This window comes from Microtus oregoni, unplaced genomic scaffold (genome assembly GCF_018167655.1).
Source record: "Microtus oregoni isolate MIOR12 unplaced genomic scaffold, Mior012 000049F_ref0000343, whole genome shotgun sequence".
Lineage (NCBI taxonomy): Eukaryota > Metazoa > Chordata > Mammalia > Rodentia > Cricetidae > Microtus > Microtus oregoni.
In genome coordinates, this window is record NW_024543223.1 from 8,867,766 (window position 1) to 8,888,923 (window position 21,158).

The following is a 21,158-nucleotide window of genomic DNA, read 5'->3' on the forward strand; positions in this document are numbered from 1 at the left end:
TGTGTCAGAATTTCTTTTTTTCCTTGTAAAAGCTAAATAAAACTCTACTGTGCTATGGTTTAAAATGTAGCATGTAGTCCCTAAGGGCACGTGGCATTTGAAGGCCTGTGCAGGGTGGTGTCCCTGGAAGGACTATGGGTTCCCAAGAAGGAGGAACCCTGTGGGAGATCCTTTGGTTATTGAGGGAATGCCCTGGAAATGCAGTGTTCAGGGCAGGACTGTTTAACAAGGCTGATTCTGGCTCTCCACAGTCCTCCCATGTTCCTGGTTCAGCATGCAATCACTCACTTCCTTGCTCCTTACAATGCTTTACAGTGGCCTTCTGTCGTCTTGTGATGCAGCCAGCATTAGGGCCAGGCCCTGGAACTCCAGAATTTTGAGCTTAACAATCTTGTTCACAGTAGCCTCTATTTGTGACTAATGCACAGCACATACATGTGTATCACATGACTGTTTACAACAACTCCTGGCTCTAACACTCTTCTTGGCCAAGAAGTGGGACAGAATTTGGTTTGCAATAAGAAAAGTCATTCTGGGCTGGGCAGAGGATCCGTTAGATAGTGCACCCCCTAAAGAACGGATTTTCACATCTGTCTGACCTGGCTGGGACCCCAACACTAAGCAAGGTAAGGAGTCTCTTGACAATTTTGCGATGTCCTTTTAAGAAAATTGAAGACAGTCAAGCTACGGTGAGTGATGTAATACAAGATCACCATGAATCACCTTCTGGGCTCCTAGATTTCTTTGCAAGGCTTACTAGGTATTCATCCCCTTAGGTCCAGATGCATTGGAAAACCAGTGAGTGATCAATATTGTTTTTGTTATGCAGTCGGCCCCAGATATTAGAGAGAAACTTTAAAAGTTTGAGCGTATAACTAGGTCCCAGTTGTTGAAGATTGCGCAGAAAGGTTTCTGTAGCAGAAAGTCAGAACAAAATGATTGACCCACGCAACAGTGGCAGCATTCAGAGAGACCAATAAAAGAGATCTCAGAGGGGGAAGCCAGAGGCACCCTGGGTGAGGGAGAGACTAGAGGAGGATGATGCACTTAGGATAAACAAAAAGGATCCTGGAAAAATAATTCCAGTGTCTAGACTAGAAAGGGGGAGAAGATTTTCCCATCCCTCACTTGGACAAGGACCAATGGGGTCAGGCTTCATTTCACTTAGTCCTCAGGAGCTCAGGGTAACCTTAAAGGTACGAGGAGAATCTGTTAAATTCCTGGTTGATGCTAGGTGCTTCTATCCTCTAATTGGGAAAGCCTTGGCACTGGGACCATGGAAGAGAGCAGTGGCCTATCTGGTCTATCTGGCCTACCTATCTAAAAGATGTGATCCTGTTTCTGTCAGCTGGCCAGCTTGTTTGCCAGCAGTTATAGCTGTGCTAGTGAAAGAACTTGATCAGCTGATCTGGGCCTGTGCTCCTCACCACCCCACACCCTGTACACAGGCCATCTTGTTGCAAAATGTCAGAAAATCTGGGGGAACAGAGCTCACACGCTAGTGCTGTTTGGCACATAGAACATCTGATTTATGAGATCGGGTGTTTGCCAAAAGAAAGATACAAGCAAAATATTGAGGGCTTGTCTTCGTGCATGAAGTGTCTATGGAAAAATCTTACTAAACTTAAAACTGAGTTTTACATACGTTCTTTATTATTAGAATTTAAATATGAGAATATATTCCTTAATCAAACATGCTTATAATATAAATAACTATGTACGTGCAAAACATGCACTCTGAACTTTGGTTGTTTCTATGTATGAGTCTTTTCTACTCTTTGGTTTGCATTTCTCCCTGATTTGCAGGGGAGCCTCACTCATTGACCTTCCTTTCTTGGCTAGCACAGTTTATGCTTGTCTAAAGATCTTCTGTGTGCCTTCATGCTGTGGGAACATTGTCCAGTGTTCTTTCTGGAAGGCAGGTTGCTTCACTGGGTGCAGGCTTCTGTGTGGCACGGGGTGAGGACAGAGTTCCATTCTCTTTCCGTGTGCACCCAGCATCCTTGCTTGGCAAGCAGAATCCTCCTGTGCTCTTCAGCAGCTCCGCTCCTCACAAACCAAACCCTCACAGTTGTGGATGTGCTCTGGCTTCTGTTCGGATTTTTGCTTTTGTTTTTGTGCTACCACCCTCTTTCTTACGTGCTCTCTTTGTGTCCTGCATCTTGCTTTCCATTAAAATTGGTCCCTACAGTTTGTTCTTTGTAAAGTGCATAGACACTGTATGAAGAATGCACTTTCAACCCGTATGACCCACAGAAAACACTCTTATTCCACATACTCAGAAATTTAACACTCAAGCCATCATTCAAGCTGCCCTTCTCATCTCCTTGGGTTTCCTGCACCATCTGTATAGTCATGACCTATTTAGAGGGGCTCCTACCTTCTCTTACTGTTGTCCAGAACTCTTCTTGGAGCCAAACGGGCACTGTCTTCTTTGGTATTTTCCTGATTGGTAATTGATGTAGGAGGCTCAGTCCTTCATCATCGGCTATCCTGGAGAAGTTGGGCTATCTAAGAAAGGTAGCTGAACAAGACAGTAAGCACCATTCCTCAATGATTCCTGCTTCAGTTCTTGCCCTGACTTCCCTCAATGAGGGAATGGGATGTGGAGACAGAATTGTTTTTTTCACAGGGAGGACTTCTTGCTGTACTTTCTTGTGCTTGGGCTGGCTCGCAAGATGTTTTTGGATCTCTCTGGATCTTTTCCTGCTTGTAAAATAAACAATATACCTTGTGTTACTGATTGTCCTTTTTCTAGTTTCAAAACTTAACATTTGGATTATTCATAAATTTATTATTAGCCTTCAGAGGATGAGTGTCTGGTAAGGTCAGGGTCTTGCTCTGAAACCAAATGGGTTTATTTTGGGGAGCTAGTGTGGGAGGCATGGTGTCTTGGGTGTTCCTTCAGAGTAAAACACATCTTGGAGAGAACTGAAGTGGCAAGCACCCAGGCGAGTCCCTATTTCTGACTTCTCGTTGGTGTAGTCTCCTCGTTTCTTCCTACATGTGGGTATTTTAGTAGATGGTAAAGCTTTATTTTAATCTTGTTGTAGTCTTGTTCTCGCACACAAAAGGGTGTAGTCTTGTATTCCAACAGTAATAGAAATGGCTACAGTATACAAACTGTGTGCTACACATAGCCAGTGTTGCAATTTTTAATTTTCCTTTTGTTCCCTCTACCACCTTGGGCTTCTGCAGGCTAGTGTTGGCAATGAGTGACCTATAATTTATTAAAGGATTTGTGCTTTTGAATGGAGTCATTGACCAGGTCAGACAGTGGAGCTCTCTTTGTTCTGTGAGGCCTCCATACATTCTTCAAGAATGATTTGGATGCTGTAATTTGATCGCTTGATCCTTCTGAAGGTCTTACCCCTGCCTGTGTTTTTGTTAAACTAAAGTGATACCGCTTATATGAGATGAGAGTAGTAGCCAATAGATGGGGACATACAATGATCTTCTGTTACTGTTTTTGAACTATGGAGAAAAATAATCCTGAAATAGCAAATAATTCTTTTGCCAAATGGGGACAATACATATGTTGGAGATGAAGCCTACAGAGGAACAAGGAGCTAGCATGCAGGCAGAGGTTTCCCAAATTTATTAAGAAACTGGGAGAATATCTACAGATACCTGTAAAAAGCCCAGAAAATGAAGAGCAAATTCTCCTACTTTTGAGAAGGTGAGAGCCTGTGCACTGTGTAGCTGCTAAAACATTCTAAGTACCAGAGAAATGAGTCCAGACAGACTCATCACCTCCAGATTCTGCCAGTATTTAAAGACATTGTGGTATCGTGTGCCTCCACCTCTATCGCCCTCCTGAGTGTGATGCTCTTGCCTATGAAATTGTGTCAGTACAAGAACAGGCTTTTGAAGGATCCTGCTAGAGTTCCCTAGCCTTGAAGAGCACTTCTCCTAAACATCACCAGCATCATGTTCTTTCTTTAACACACACACACACACACACACACACACACACACACACACACACACACACGCCAAGCTGCTGAAACTCTATTCTCCACTGTGTACTTCCTAGGTTTCATGATCTTTTTATTTTGAAGTACTTCTATCCTCCTATAGATTCAGGGCTGGCTTGCTGCATACCTTGTACCCCATTTTGTCCATGTGCCAGTTCTCTGGAATGCTGTAATGTGCTATTGTGGTAGGCAGAATGATGACCATATGCCACTTCCCAGATTCCTGCAGGAGAACCCAAGGCCCCATGTGCCAGTATAGAGAGGGAAGGCTTCGAGGAAGGACTGCCTCTCAAGGGCACCACTTTGTCATGGTGTGAATCCTCTTATTAACAATACTGATTAATTACTTAACTAGTTAATTAATTAGTGCTCTTATTAAGAAGGGTCTGGAGGGAAATGACTATTCCTTCCACTGTGTGAGGACACACAGGAGGTGTCATTTTGAAGATGAGGCTTTGACCAGACACCACCTCTGCTAGAATCTTGATTTTAGACTTCTCAGCTTCCAAAGCAGTGCAGTTTTGTTGCTTATACAATACCCCATCTAAGGTATTTGTTAAACAGCTCTAGCAGATCAAGATTATTGACACTGAGTTGGTGGTGCTCACCCAAGCACAGACCTACTTCAGATGTCTCGAACTTTGTACATGTATTCGGATTTTCACTTTTGGTGGATGGTCTCATTGAGCTGTTACTGTCACAACAATCTGGGCGGAAGTCTGCTCTAGCATCTCTAAGAGCCTTCCATTATAGATCTTCATTTTTTGAAAATGATTGCAAACAGACCAAATTTGTGGGACTTTCTATATAATGCACTGCAATGATTTTTGTTTGGTTGGTTTGTTTTTCAAGACAGGATTTCTCTGTGACTTTGAGGCCTGTCCTGGAACCAGCTCTTGTAGACCAGGCTGGCCTCGAACTCATAAAGATCTGCCTGCCTCTGTGTCTCGACTGCTGGGATTAAAGGCATGCTGCACCACTGCCCGGCTGCCCTGCAATATTTTAGTGTGAAGAAGTGTGATGTTTTAAACGTGTTCTTGTTAGCACAAATCATTTAGAAGCCTCTGTAACATCTTTGGTCTGATTGTTTACTATGCAATTGAAAGAAGTGTTGTTCTGGCTGTCTGTTGTTTCACAATCACATATAGCAAGCATTAGTGCCTCAGTAGGGGTTTCCACTTATTTCCCCCACACATTTGCCACTGACCAGTGGGAACAGTGGTCTCTATTTCCTGCATGATTCACTGAGGGGGCTGAGCTGAGGCTTCTGTACAGCGGAGCCCATGCTCATTCTCAGCAGGGTGGCCCAGGTTTAATAGTGAGACTGGACATTGAAAACGGAAACTTTCTGTCCCTTAGGCCGCGGTATGGCATAACCACTTACAAGTATTGGGAGAACCAGAGCCAGATGTAAGCAGAGAGGACACAAATTAACTTGTTGAAAGAAAAAGTGCCAATATTTTGTGATCAGATTAGAAAAACTACTGCATTGCTCTTTACATAAAAAAGTATCGCCTCAAAACGACTTAAAGTTTTAAAAATCTAACAGATGTGTTAAAATAAAAATGAGACTCAGAAACTTAATGGTATTGAGAAGAGTTTGTTGGAAAGGAGTGCAGGTCTATACACACATGCATTAATGTATACACACATGCACACTCATGCATCAATGCACATATATGTATACACAGAAATACATAAATTCACACATATGCATAAACTCACACCCATATGCACACACATGCATAAATGCATACACATACTCACCATGAAATTGTATATGCTAAACAATAAAATGGGATGAATTTGGATCTAAATATTTCATTATATGTGAACAATGGTTGTTAAAAGACACAGAATAGTTGACTTTTATCTAAGAATTTGAGTTTCTGCATTAAGATTGAATAGCTGCCCTTTTTATATGAATGATCTCAAAGATGGGGATGAGTTAAAATGTATTATAATTATAAACATTTATTTCTTGTGTAAAGCTTCTAGAACAATCACCCTGATGACTAAAATTATATGTCGTGGCACACATTTCCATTTGAACTTCCTAATTATGATTTAAGGTTGTAATATTTGGTATTCTTCCTAATTGTTCATATATCTAAATTATATCTGCATTTTTTGAGGCAAAGACTTACCTTATATCACAAGACGCCCTGGTACTCCTTATATAGCCCAAGCTGGCCTCAAATGTGTACCAACTCTTCTGCCTTAGCATCTGGGGTGCCAGTATTACAGGCACGAGCTACCAATCTTGGTAAAAATTTTGTTTTATTTTATATATGACAGCAATCTTTTAAATATTTTATAAGTTTGAACATTTGATTGACTCTGAATTCTGAATATATGTAACATTAAGATAATGCCCTTGAGAAACTGGCATCTTAAATTAGTTTATCTCCAACTAAAATGAGAAGATAAATAATACAATATTTTTAAACCCAATCTCAAGAATTTCTGTTTGTTTTTTTTCCCCTTGCAAATCACACAGACTCCAAAGCACTGGAGTTCTTTCTAATCCCTCAGAGGAAAATTTAAAACTTTAGCTTGTACCATGTTGAGATACTGTCAATTTGGAAACTATCATTGCAACAAATACATCAATACAGAATCTGATTTGTACTGGCAAGAGAATGTTATGTTTGAAATAAGTGTTCTGATATTATCAGAAATTAAATCACAGGAGGCAGGGCTGATGTGTTCAAAGCAGGATACAAATACAAATATCTCGTGCTTACAACTGAGTACCATGTCACTGTAAGAGGCTTAGACAGCGATATCATCAAAGCACAGGCAACTCACCAACTGAGAACTGAACATTCAAACATACCAGCATATGGTGGCCATTGTCATTCAAGCCACCATGCTGATAAACAGTGGGTCAACACAATCACAATCTCAGAACAATGGTTAGCAACCACATTGGGGGCTCTACAGTCTCTCAGTGGAACTCAAGAGAAGACAAATGCAATTTTCAGTCTTGTGATTTAAATTGTGTTGTATTATTGACTCAGTTATGGTATCAGAGAAAATTACATGGGTTAGTAAATAAAAATCCACCCATTTTACTATTTTCTGACTCACTGGGAACAGAAAAACCCTGTAAACTAGGAAGCCTATCAGATGAAGGTATCTAAAGCATCTAAACTGCAATGGGAGATCATTTTATGTATTTTCCAGACATTTTGATAGCTCAACAAAGTTTAGATAAAAGAACAAGGTTTGGGGCTGGCAAGATGGCTCAGTGAATGAAGGCTCTTGCCAACAAACCTGGTGACCTGAGTTCCTTCCCGGTTCTCCCATGGTGGAAAGAGAGAACTGACTGCCAGCAATTCTCTTCTGACCTCTACATGCTTCATAAAACAGCACAGTTTAGAGTTATAAGTATGTAAAAACTCAGATGGGAGCTGCAGCTTTTTATTAAGGGTAATTAAATGTTCTGTCAGCTTCAGTGTGCAGTAGGGAATATTCTATTCTTGAAATTGTAAAATTTGGCGAAGTATCTGTGAGCACAACATGTCATTTTAGAAAACCACAAGAAGCCTGAAGTCTTTGAGTCTATGAAGGTGTGGAGCAGACTAAAAGTCTACACTGGGACTCGGATCACAACAGTGCTCATAACTATACTTCAGCATCTACATGGTGCATCCCTGCCACTCTCAGGGGCTCACTGCTAGCTCGGATGTCTTTCCAGTCACTATGGGGGTTGCCAGACCAGCTCTGCCCTCCATTGCAATTCAGCTGAGACACTACGTCTGTGCAAAGAAACCGAAGAGAGAACTCTCAGGTGGATTGCCCGTTGGTTTTCTTGTTTGCCCTTCTATCATGTACAAAACTCAAGGTAGTGCCATCCTATTTGCAGAAATCCACAAACAAGCCACAGCCACAAAAAAAAAACTTCCACCAAACACAGGTGAGAAAGGTCAGGATTTATTCACTTATTAGTTTATTCAACAGATACTGTGGCTGTACAGTGGGGCGTGAAATACGGTAGTGGTGGGAGGAGACAGAGAGATGGCTTGATTTTTAAGAGCATAGTTTTGTCGAGGACCTGGGTTTGATGCCCAGCACTCATGTTGGGTTTCTCACAACCACTTGCAGTCCAGCTCCAGGGGATCTGGTGCCATTTCTCTACGCCATGGACACTTGCACTCCCATGGGCACATGTGTACAGATGCTCTCTCTCTGTCTCTCTCTCTCTAGTAAATTAAAATCTTTAATAGAATTGTAGAGACTACACTTTAATTGCAAAACACCCTGTCTCTTCCTGATTTCTAAGAGGCACTCAGATTCTAGAAACAAACCTTCTACTCTCTTTCCTATTGGGCTACAAGGGGCCAAGGAGCCGCTTTTTCAGGAGAGCCATGCGGACACTATTTCCCACTGAGCATTATGTCTTCTTACATCCCACCCACAAACCTGAAACATGTGCATGAACTCCTTCCCACTGAGTAACATTTCTTCCAACTCCAATCTTCCATGTATTCTCACTGGATATAGACTTTTGCCCAGACAACCTTAACATTTACATAGAAACTCCTCTTAACTTAAATCAAGGAGGAAAGCACACAGAGAGAACAAACAGCAGACAGAAACAACTCCAACATATGCACATTTATTAAGAGAGGAATTTTTGTGTTGAATTTCTATTGGTATGCATAGCTTGCTGACACAGGTGATATTTTCAAGAGGGTTGTACCAGACATTGATTTAAGCATTTTTTTTATAAGCAAGGTTGCATCATGAATGACACCATTATGCTTGAATATCCTTTTATCCACACCCAACCATAAATCATTTATCATGTGTCATTTTGAATAAAATACAGCAACTTAAAACTATTGATCTGTTGCTCGTGTGTACTAGGTGATGTTTAAGAGCTTGTATGAACAGCAGCAATGGAAAGTAATTAAAAAGGAAACCTGTAGTAGCCTCTATAATTTTATTAAAGGTTTTATTTTTAATTTGTGTGTATGTGTGTGTACTTTGTGTGTGTGTGTGTGTGTGTGTGTGTGTGTGTGTGTGCCTGCACAAGTATGTACATGCCCTTACATGCCTGTAGAGTTGAGAAGAGGCTGCCTAGTTCTCTGGAGCTGGAGTTATAAGTGGTTGTAAGCCACCAAATATGGGTGCTGGGATTCAAACTCAGGTTGTCTGCAAATGTGTACGTACTCTTAAGCCCAGAGCCAACTCTGTCTCACACCACCATTTCTCATTATACCACATGCCAGGGACACAGAAGCATGCCACAGTCATGATGTGTTAATCTTCACTTCAGCTGTGAACTAGATTAGTCCACTCTCCTCCATTTTCCAGATAATAGTGAAAATTAGAATAGTAGTAAAAAAATTTCTCTGAATTTCAAAGGGTGTCTTATATGAGTGCACATATCAAGTTTTAACTCATTCAATTAATAAATAACACATGCATTACCTGGGAACATTACCAGGCATTCTTCTTATAGAAATTCAGCTTTAATTACACAGAGCTGAGTAATGACAAGGTCACAAGGACAAACAGAATTTTCTTTTTCTTTCTTTTCTTTTGGAGGAGGGATTTATTTTTCTAAGAACATCCTAGACAACGAATTTCGTCTTTTTACTATAGTTATTGTTCCTTTCCATAAAGTCAGACTAAATCATTTTTTATTAACTTAACCCTGCTAAGTACTATGTAAGTAATTTTATATATAAATAATTCCTATTTCTTTTCTCGTTTTTACTCTATAAATGAGGATGATGTCCTATGAATTTCATTAAATTGTGATTCACTAAAAATGAATTAAATCTATACATGAGGCAAAAATGTAGTGCATAGAAATACTATTTTTTTGTGAAATTACACTACTTAATAAAATGTTAAAAATTTACTATGGAATGGTAATTATGCCTGCTTTACAAATGAGACATACAAGGCTTAGAGAGAACAGATAAATTGTCAACGCACTAAACTTCAGGCCTCAAAGAAATATCATCTGAAACAACATTGGTTCTGTTGCATCTGGTGTCTCTTATGCACATTTGGGAGGGTAGGACAAAAGGCTGAGGGAAAATCCCTCTTTATGTGATGTTGTTGAATTTACACACAGTGAATTTACTTCAGAGCTGTGAATAAATGCCCTGCTGACAAAAGGCACTTGAAATATTCCATCTTCCAGCCAATTTTAATCCCAGGTATTATCATACGTTGTGGCTCCTTTGAAAGCAGCTGAAAGGTGTTCTCAGGTTTGATTCAGTAGTGCTATTTATTATATCTGCAAAGCTTTAATAATATTGAAATGCTCCATGGGCTGTATATCTTCTTTGGATTAAACATGCAGAGTTCTAGTACCAAGGGAGGGCTTGCTCTTGCTGTTGCCTTCTTGTTTTTAAGTTGTTTTTTAAAAATTGAATTGCTTGTGTTCAGATTCATAAAACAGAACAAATTTCACTTCTCAGAAGGGGACACAATCATGAACATAAAAATCCTTAGGATCTTTAGGTGTTCATAGATGTTGGTGGGATTATGTGTATGTGGTTACCCACATCGGGTGCCAATCTGTTGGCAGGAGGATGCTCGTTTGTTTCCTGGCCTCCCAGACTCCCCATATAATCTCACAGAAACTACATTATTTAAATCACTGCTTGGCCAATCTCTTAAGCATATTGCTAGCTAGCTCTTCTATCTTTGGTTAACCCATTTCTATTATATTATATTTTACCATGAGGGTAATGGCCTACAGGCAAGGTTCCAACTGGTGGCTCCATGGAGTCTTGTGACTCTGCCTTCTTTCTCCCAGCATTCAGTTTAGTTTTACTTGCCTAGCTCTACTCTGCCCTATTACAGACCAAGGCAGCTTATTTATTCATTAACCAACAAAAGCAATACACATACAGAAGGACCTCCCACACCAATAGGAGGTCATTCAAAGTAGCAAAGACTGTTCTTAGGTCTGAAGTAACCCATCAGGTCCCAGCAGGGAGGGGGGAAAGGGACATGGGCTTCCATTTCTAACCAAGAACCTACCTCCAGCTGACAACCATGAACAAAGGAAAATTAAGTTTTCCTCAATGGAGTCTCACTGAGTCTGTTCACGATACTTAAGGGCAGGCCCCGTGCCCAGCAGCAGAAAGCCAGCACAAAATGAACTCAATAGTGTTATTGTAGACTTTTGGTCTCATAGGGCTGTGTTTTGGGCATTTTTGGTCTTTTGATTGTATATTGTGGTTTTCAATTTTGTTTTAATGAGTTTTGTACGTGTTTCTTGTGCTTTGTTGTGTTAATTAAAAAATTATTTAAGTTCTGCCTTGTTTTTCTGATTGTTTGTTTGCCTGTTTGTTTTCTAAAGAGAGACAAAGAAAGGGTGTGGAGTTGGCTTGGGGGGAGGATCTGGGAGGAGTTGAGGGAGAGGAAACTAGGATCAAAATATATTATACAAAAAATTATTTTCTACGTATGTGCACACACCTCTTAGGAAACCATGCACTGCGGATTTACTGAACACTTTTTCATAATCTCTCTACCCTTTCTTTCCGTCTCATACTTGGGTTCACACCAAGAGTCTTGTACATGCTAGGCAAATGCTCTCAGAGCGAGCAAACCCTTACCAGACCTGCCCTTCACACTGTAGGTTTGCTTCCTGACTTTATGGGCAGTGCCCTGGTGACCCAGGATCTGAGATGTGTGGAAATGCTGGGTGCTCTGCAGCATCCCTAGCAGAGAAGGGAGAAGAGATCAAGTGCGGGATCCTCCTCCCTGATCACAAAGTAGACTTTAATTAGGGGCAGCTTCTGTGCTCACCCAGCAGGGTGCCCGGGAGTCTGCTTTGGATAAATCTCCAGCCCGGAAAGGGAGGAAGGGCGGCTGGCGCCAGGTGGTGTGCACTGAGCCATTTCCAACTCAGGAAGGTCTCACCAGGAGCCGATCCGTGCCAGGCGCCACTGCCCCAGGACAGGCCCCTGGTTCTCTGTACAGGGACCCCTGTACCAAACATTTCTCTAGCATGTCTCTTCCGAAGAGGCGTGGATGCTTCCTCATTGGTTAGGGAGCCGGGTAAAGAGAATTATCTAGAACTCCTTAGAAGTCCGAGGGCCGGGGTGTTCTGGAAAACAGTAACGGTGGCCTTTGTAATCCCCACAGAGTGACATTGAGCACTGTCTAGGTTCTAGAAGAATCTTCAGAACAAGATGCCCCACAGACTGTGAACTTGGACCTCTGAACTTGTTGGCTCTGTATCGAGGTTATCATTCATAATCTTTGGGTCAGTACAGGAAAACCTGAAGCTGCAAGAAAGGGTATTAGGGACACGTGGGCAGTCAGTTTCTACGCTGAAATCTGTGCATCCTTCCCAGGACCTTCGCAGCACGTCATTCCTGCTCCAAGGATGACGTCCTCTGTCAGTTTCCTTCTCTCACAGCCATTCACTTATGTATTCTTTCTTAATTCCACAGTACTTACTGATCAAGGGTTGTGTGCTAGGTACTGTTCTACATGAAAATGATGCTGCTCCAGGGGTCTTGATTTGGGTTCCTTTTCTCTGTGAGTTAAAGAATTCAAAGGCAGGAGAAATCCCAAGGATGGCAAGAGAGGAGTCCCAAACATCAAGGACAGCTGCAAACGGAGTCAACTGTTGAAGAGAGCTATTTAGGGGGTGAGGAGAAACACACATGCAGTAGACACACAGAGAGACCCCCTGCAAAGCAGAGCGGAGTCTCAGCCAAATACCAAGTCTCTTCTCAAGGACTGGGTATTTTTTTTTAAAAGTCTCTGAAGAGCTTTCCTCTCCTATTCAGTTTGAAGAAAGATAAAGCTGGTTCATTGTCTCGTTACTCTTTGGTAATATGTTCTGACCCAGCCTCTCTTGCTAAGATAGTACATCAGCAGGGAACCTTCTGGTGTGAGCTACAAGGCCTTTGTTTTAAGATGCCAAGCTTTTGTCTCAATCCTGGAAGGTGAGGAAGAAGTCAGCCATCTTGAAAGTTTATTACCTTTTATTATTGGCTCCTTTCTCTATCTAACTGCCTACCAGGGAGTCTATCCAACTTCTTGTTTTTCACAACTATAGTAGTAACTGAGAGTGATATTAAACATATCAGTCCATCAAGTGCTGGAAATTGTGGACAGCAAACCCACAAACATGCATGCAGGCAGGCACACATGCACGCACCTCAGGATACTGGACAGGGAAGAATCTGAGAGAAGGGTCACCATTTTTGTAATGATGATAGACAAGACATTTCTGGGGACATGATGTTGAAATGAGGCCTTCATGGTTAGAAAGCTTCCTGAGTAGAGATGCAGATGCTCCCACGGAGAGAGAAGAATGCTGGTATGGACCTGAAGATGGGATGCTTTTATGGGTACAGGAGACAAACCAGGGAATGGTAAGAAAAGGGAGCGGAAAAGACTAAGGGTTGTCAGGGTGGATTGTATTGTACCTGTAGACCAAGCTGAAGATTTTAGCCTAACTGCCATGGGCACGTAGTCAGCTCTTAATTCACCATCTCTGTGCTGCTGGGTTCAGGATGGATCATAAGATGGAAGGACAGAAGCATAGGGCGTTTATTGTCAGGTTAATGAGTATGATCATTGATAAGAACAGGAAGAATGGTGAAAAACTTTAGGGATGCTTTTAAAAGATGCCCCCAGGCACATCACTGTCCCTGTGTCAATGTTGTATATTAATTTTCTCCAATTCCAAAAGAGACTCAACCAGGGTAAATCATTCCTAAGCAGAGTAGATCCCAGTAATTCAATGGAAAGCATAGAGACATATTTAATGTCTTGAGCATAACTACTCTGAAGACTCAATAGTATTCTGAAAATGTGTACATATTTATAAGCCTTTGCATATAAAGTGGTAGCAGAGACCCACAGGGACCGTGCGATTTCAATATTGGTAGTTGTCAGTCTAGGACTGTAGGAGTATTCTGGGATTGCTGTGCAAAGAGCTATAGATGATTGTGGCTATAAACAACAGAAATGTATTGTCTCAGTTCTTGAGATTAAACATCCCAGATAAGGATGTCATAAGGGTTAACATGTTCTGAATACTGTGAGAGGAATTTAAGCCCTTCCCTTAATTCTGTATATGAAGACTGATTACAGAAGCATCATTAAAATTCTTCGGGTGGGTGAGATGGCTCAGCTAGTAAAGGCTCGGGTGACATAGGCCTGCCAACTGAAATTTGATCCCTTCAGCCCACACAAAGATAGATGAAGAGTCCACAAAGTTGCCTGCCCGTGTCATGTATTGTATTCCCTCTCTCTCTCTCTCTCTCTCTCTCTCTCTCTCTCTCTCACACACACACACACACACACACACACACAAAATCCCCTGATTTTTGTTCATATGATGCTCCCTCTCTAAGTATCTCTCTCTACTCTCTCCTTATTTAAGAATTAGATTATGAATTGTATTGTATCGTGAACGTGAAGTGAAACATGCCTCTGGCAGTGCTGAAGCATACATGCGCGACCTGTTTATATTGGGTTTCATGGTCTGAGTTGATGACTCCTTCTAATAATGGTCTCATATCAACTTGAGTATATTCATTGAAACTATTGTCGAATGGACTTTATTCTCAGAGATCAAAGGTTGGTCACATTTTATTGGGGGAGCAAAATGCATTCTCTAATAAAGATCAATGGAAAAAGTTGATGACAGGTAAGGGTTTGTGTGTGTGCCTGTGCATCTGTGTGTTTGTATATCTCTATATGGAGGACCAGAGGTCAATGTTGTGTGTCCTCCCTAATCTTTTTTCCACCTTTGGTTTTGAGACAAGATCTCCACATGAATCTGAAACTCACTGATACATCCAGAGTGACTGAGAAGCAAACATCCCAAATCTTCTTATCTCCACTTCCCTAGCACTGGAATTATGGGTGCTTCTACCATGTCTAGCTTTGTAAAACCAACCAACTAATCAATTATCTAAACAACCAACTAACCAACCAACAAAACAATAAAAAAAAAAACAATGGTTTTCAGGGGTCAGTCATGCTTAGTTTTTATTGAGCTGTCTTCCAAGGCTTGGACAGATAGATATTGTTTAAACTCAAGGATCAATTTCTCAGTAGGCAGAATATTACAGCCATGGTCAAAGTCTGCCTTTCTCAGTAAAAAATTCCCCATGTTTGGAAGACTACAAGAAGAGGTTAACTGGTATCTAGCCAAGACTGTTATGAAATAGGGTATCTAACTTTCATAAGATGGACAGAAACCAAGTGTGTAGTTCCCAGGGAGTTTCATCCCCAAACTATGATGTGGCTGTCACATGGATGAAGCTTGAAAAACACATTATGTTTAGTGAAAGAAGCCAGACACAAAAGACCTTGTGGTTTGTGACTTTATATATAAAATATCTCAAGTAGGCAAATGCATAAAAAACTAAGAGCATATGAGAATTTTTCTCAGAGTGGGGTCACACATATATATAGTGCTTCACTCTGAATATGAACAGAACTTCAAGGTTTTTGGAAAAAGTTCTAGAATTAGATGGTGTATTCCTACGCATGTGGCTATACATAAACAGACACTGAACAGTGCACTTGAAACGTGAACTTTAGAGCATGCGATTGTATCCTGATAAAAACTATATTCTGGTGTGATATTAGTACATACATTTCAAACATGAAAATGTGGGAGAGATCAGATGGTAGTCATGCTCAGATGGGAGATGTCAGGGCTAAGTTTTATATTTCTTTCTTTCTTTTTTTTTTCTATTTCCAAAAGCAAAATTTCCATGGACTGCCTATGTGGGGTTTGATCTTTCTAGGAAACCCTTCTTGTGGTAAATATCCTTTTCCCTGGGGATATTCTATAATGGAGCCTGTTCAGTGACATGAATGGTTTCCACACTTGATATATCTATAGGAAATATTTCTTTCATGGTAAGAAAAAAGCAAAAGAGGTTTTTTTTTCTTTCATTAGCTTTTTTTGTGTCTTTGCAAAGGAAGGAAAATCTGTGGTAGGTAGGACTTGAAAGTATGAAAGTAGATGTGTGTGTGTGTGTGTGTGTGTGTGTGTATGTGTGTGTGCTTGGTTGGGTATGTGGTATGTATCGTGTGTAGGTTTCCTGTTTCTGTCATAATGAAGTACCGTAAATCAGCAGCCTCTGCCAGCACCCGATCACAATCCATGTTATCCGAGGATACGGAGTCCATATGTCATAGGTGAGCTGTGTTCTTAGAGCAAGTTGACGTCAAGCCATTGACCAAAACGAGGGTTTTATTGTTGCTTGGAAGAATTAAGCTCCTTGTGTTTGCAGGGCTGAGCTCTCTTTTCTATCTGACTTTCGGAGTTGCTCTCTGTTCTGGAAATGAGTCTCAGGTCCTCATTACTCTGCCCTCAGCGTATACTGGCTTACTCCCCCAGGCTCTGAAGGGGCACTCTCTCTCTGAGGAGAATGGAGTCTTCTCTATGATGTAAGGTTGCCATGGCAATGATTCTTCTGTCACTTTGACCAAGCACCTGGACCTAGTTACAACATATAACTCAGTAGACGGACTATCTCGTCATAGTCACTTTTACTCTCAAGAGGATTAGCAGTGAAAGCTATGGAAGCAAAGCAAGTTGATAGATTGATACAATTTCATACCATTAGGGGCAGAATATTAAGTATCCCCCACAAAATTGATCCTCTGAATGTGTATACATACAGACCAATATAATTTAGAGGGTTGCTCATAAAGACCTTTCTTGTGAAATACGCATAGAGGACAAGGGACATTGGTAGCCATGATCTTTGAAGTTTAGGTAGATTTTGTCCTGTTAATTCAAAGGAAATTTCTTCCCTCACAACATCTATATTCAAGGCGTTCTTCACTGACAGTGCCAAAGGCTTATGGAATTGTTACTACTTGAGCAGTTAGTGTGCCAAAATGGTGGTCTAACTTTTGAATACCCAACTGTGTTTGTTGGCCAGGACTAAAGAGTTACACTCTTACAGTTCTAGAGGATGGAAGTACAAATCGAGATGTGTACAGAGTGTATTCCCTTGAGCCCATCCCCTCTGGGCTTGCACACAGCTGTTTTGTGTCCTCAAAAGGTCATTCCTTAGGCGTGTGCATGTCCTGATCTCTTATGACTTCAGTTATACTGCATACGGGGCCATGCTACTACATGCGCTTGATTTAAACGGACTACTTCCAGACCCCGTTTCCACATACAGCCCAGACACACGTGAAGCCCTGGCTGTTAGGATTTCCATATATGAATATACAAAGCGCACTGTTCAGTTGCAACACCAACCTGGTGTGAGACATTTTAAAAAGTGTGTCTCCATATTGCTAGTGGGAGGACCAGTACCCAGATAGCATTCAAGGTCAAATGACTGGAAGAGGGACACAGAGACTCTGGAGCACAAGTCTTGGAGCTGCTTCTTCTTGGTTCTTTCATGTATCCCAATTTGTGTAAGAGGTTGAAATTTACCTCTGAGATACTAGAAGAAAAGCTATTAAGTTGGGACACAAGGAAGGGACTCTCAGGAGGCTGTCCTTAAAACCTGCAGCCCCTTTTTAGGGACATGAAATGCTTCTTGGTTTTGCTGCTGCATGAATGCTATTCAGAGACTTTTTGTTTTACCTCATCCTCTTGTTTTATGATGAATTTGTGCGTGAAAAGACTCATTAAGGACATCATTATTCTGCATTTATCAGTAATGAACTGTCTGTGGCACCTATTAGCAGCAAAATGGCCCAAGTCTCTTTTTGAATCTGTCTACATTCCTCTTCATTATTTACTGCTCCACTCTCATTCATTTAAAATGGATTTTTCAGAGTGCAATTTTCCCCCCAATTGTTCTTTTATTTGAGAGACAAATATTAATAGAATTCATAATCCTTAAGGAGGCCGCTCTGAATGTTCTAACATGAAATTGACTTTTAAAAATTTGATTTGGGCAAAGGGCGGGAAGGCAACACCTTAAATCCTGAGACACCACAGAAATTTTGCATTAATTATTCTGCATAATTTTCAGAGGAACTCAGACATCAATATCCCCATTTTACCAAGGAACACAGATGAGTGTCCTTGCTTTGCGTATTGATCCAACACCAGGTCCACTGTCCAGATATGGGTGAAAGGTTCAAGAACAATGAATGGGGCAAAGGTTCCATTGCAGATAACATTTCCTGACCTCTACACTTAATCCAGGCTTCTACTAGGAACTTATGAAGCTCTGCAAGCACCTCTATGTTCTGGAGCCCAGCAGAACCCCAGCTGGAGGCTATGCAAATGACTCCTTCCTGTAGAGTCTGTCACCTTCTATGCAAGAGAAGAGAGTGTCTAAAAAAGTATTCCTCACTTCTCTTTTACTTTTTTGTTTTTTGGCCAGTTTATTTTTCTCTTAACTTCTTGCTTAATAATTAACATTCCTTTGGAGGATTTTGGGAGGGAAATTCCATGGCTCATGAGGTTTTCCAGCATAGTCTGGAGTTGAGATCCATACAAGTTGAGATGGATGTTAAGCTTCCTTCCAGGTAACTTGCTCAGGAAAAGAAAACACAATCAATGATTGACAAGCCAATTCTTCAATATTAATTTAAAATATTGATAATTTTTATGTGTGTGTATTTTGCCCAACTTCAGAGAATGAGCATTCCACAAGCAACTGGGAGCTTCAATGATGTTACCTGTTAGCTTCAAAAATGTTATTGAGTCCAGCTAGTCTCAATTTTTTCTTCACTCTATTACAAACAAAGAATAATCTCAAGGTCACACAAAGAAATATTTGATTAAAGCAAAAGTAGACAAAACAATTTTTTTTGGGGGGGGAGGGGAATGACATAACCCAAACTGGGTAAGCAAACATACTGTGGCAGAAAGTTCCCCTGGGTTTTATTCTAACACAGTTAATGACCGGTGTCTTTTCCCCAGTGCCTGGGATTTGATCTCACAGTCTTTTGTGACTAGCTAGTGTTAAAAGAATCAGTGCAGTACTGAAGTCTCCCACTATTAATGTGTGAGGTTTGATAGGTTATTTAAGCTTTAGTAATGTTTCTTTTACAAATGTGGGTGCCCTTGCATTTGTGGCACAGATGTTAAGACTTGCAATGCTTTCTTAGTGGATTTTTCCCTTTGAAAAGTATGAAATAGCTTTTTCTATCTTTTTTAGCTATTTTTTTCTTTGAAGTCTATTTTATTAGATATTAGAATGTTATACCAGATTTCTTGGAAAATAATTTCTCAACCCTTTACACTGAGTAATGCCTGTATTTGATGTTGATGTGTGTTTCTTGTATGCAGTAGAAGGATGGATCATGCTTTCATATCCATTCTGATAGCTTTTGTCTTTTTACTGGGGGAATCGAGTCCCTTGATATTGAGAGATATTAATGACTAATGATTGTTAATTTTTTCTATTTTGTTACTGTTGGTGGTGATTGTGTGTGTTTCCCTTCTTTGGTTTTTCCTGGTGTGAGATTTTTTAGTGTCTATGTTTTTGTGGGTGTAGTTAACCTTGGGTTGGAGTTTTCTTTCTAGTGCCTTCTGTAGGGCTGGATTTGTGAATAGGTGTAGTTTAAATTTGACTTTGTCATGAAATATCTTGAGTTCTCCATTTATGGTGATTGAAAATTTTGTTGGGTATAGTAGTCTGGGCTGGTATCCATGTTTTTTTAGAGTCTGCAAGACATCTCTTCAGGTCCTTCTGGCCTTTTAGAGTCTTTGTTGAGAAGTCTAATAAGTCTGCCTTTATATGTTACTTGGACTTTTTCCTTTACTGCTTTTAATATTCTTTCTTTTTCTGTATGTTTAGTGTTTTGATTATTATGGGGCATGGGGACTTTCTTTTTTAATTGATTTGGTCTTCTGTAAGCTTCTTGTACCTTTATAGGCATGTCTTTCTTTAGGTTAGGAACATTTTCGTCTATGATTTTGTTAAATACATTTTCTGGGTTTTTTGAGCTATGTTTCTTCCCCGTGGCTTCCTATCATTCTTAGCTTTGGTCTTTTCATAGTGCCCCAGATTTCCTGGAGTTTTGTGTTAATAATTTTTTAGATTTATCATTTTCTTTGACCATTGAATCTGTTTCTTCTATCATATCTTCAACATGTAAGATTCCAATCCTCCATCTCTTGTATTCTGTTAATGATGCTTCCATCTGTAGTTCTGTTGCTATGATCAGGGGAGCAAAGGGATTATTTCATCTTATGCTTCCAAGTCATCCATCACTGAGGAAAATCAAGGTAGGAACCAAGAAAAGAAACCATGGGAGAATGCTGGTTGCTAGTTCACTCACAAACTTGTGCTTAGCAACTTTCTTATAGAGCCTTGAATAACCTTCCTGAAAATGGTTTCCCTGCACAGTGGTCTGGGCTATCTTATATTAAATAATAATCAAGGTTCTCTTGAAAACTTGCTCACAAGCCTATTCATTCCAAGCAATTTCTCAGTTGATAGTTTCCTCTCAGATGTCTCTAATTGACAGTTACGACTAACCAGGGCAACAATAGATGTGAAGGAGGGAGCAAGAGCATGGGTGGCATGAAGGTGAGAGAAGAGTGGAACTGTGGCACACAGGACACAGGATTTGGGGGCTGGTTAACCAATCATCTATCTTTTTCTGTCAATAACAACCTACTCATTTTTCTATCTTCTATAACTAATCGCACTAGTAGCCTGTGTTGACGGATCCCACATTCCACCATTATATATTAATTCATCCATCCTCTCCTTATAGTCTCATGGATTTGTTGTTGTCATTCTCACCATTATTGTTGCTCTTGACCTTCCTTGATATTTTTCACTGTAACCAGCACATTTGATGGTTAGAAGATTGGGACCTGAGGTTTGGAGAGGAACATCTGGACTGATATTTCCATTATGCTTATATATAATGAAACGAAAAAATTCCATGATAAATGAGAAGAAATGGTAATTTTTTTTTTGGAAAATCCTCCTCATTTCACAGATCACATGGATAAGTACAGTATTCTTTCAGAGAGCCCTAAAATTTTTTGTATGTGTTTGCCTTCATGTATCTGTACACACTACATGCAGAGAGAGAAACCAGAAGACGACATCGAATCTGGAACTAGAGCTACAGGTAGTCTTGAGTCACCAATTAGGTTCTGGGAATCAAACCCAGGACCCCTCTTCATGAATAGCAAGTTCTCCTGCGAGTCAGGCACCTCTCCAGTCTTGGCTCTATTTGTTTTAGAATGTCCACGACTCAGAAACTATGAAGGCA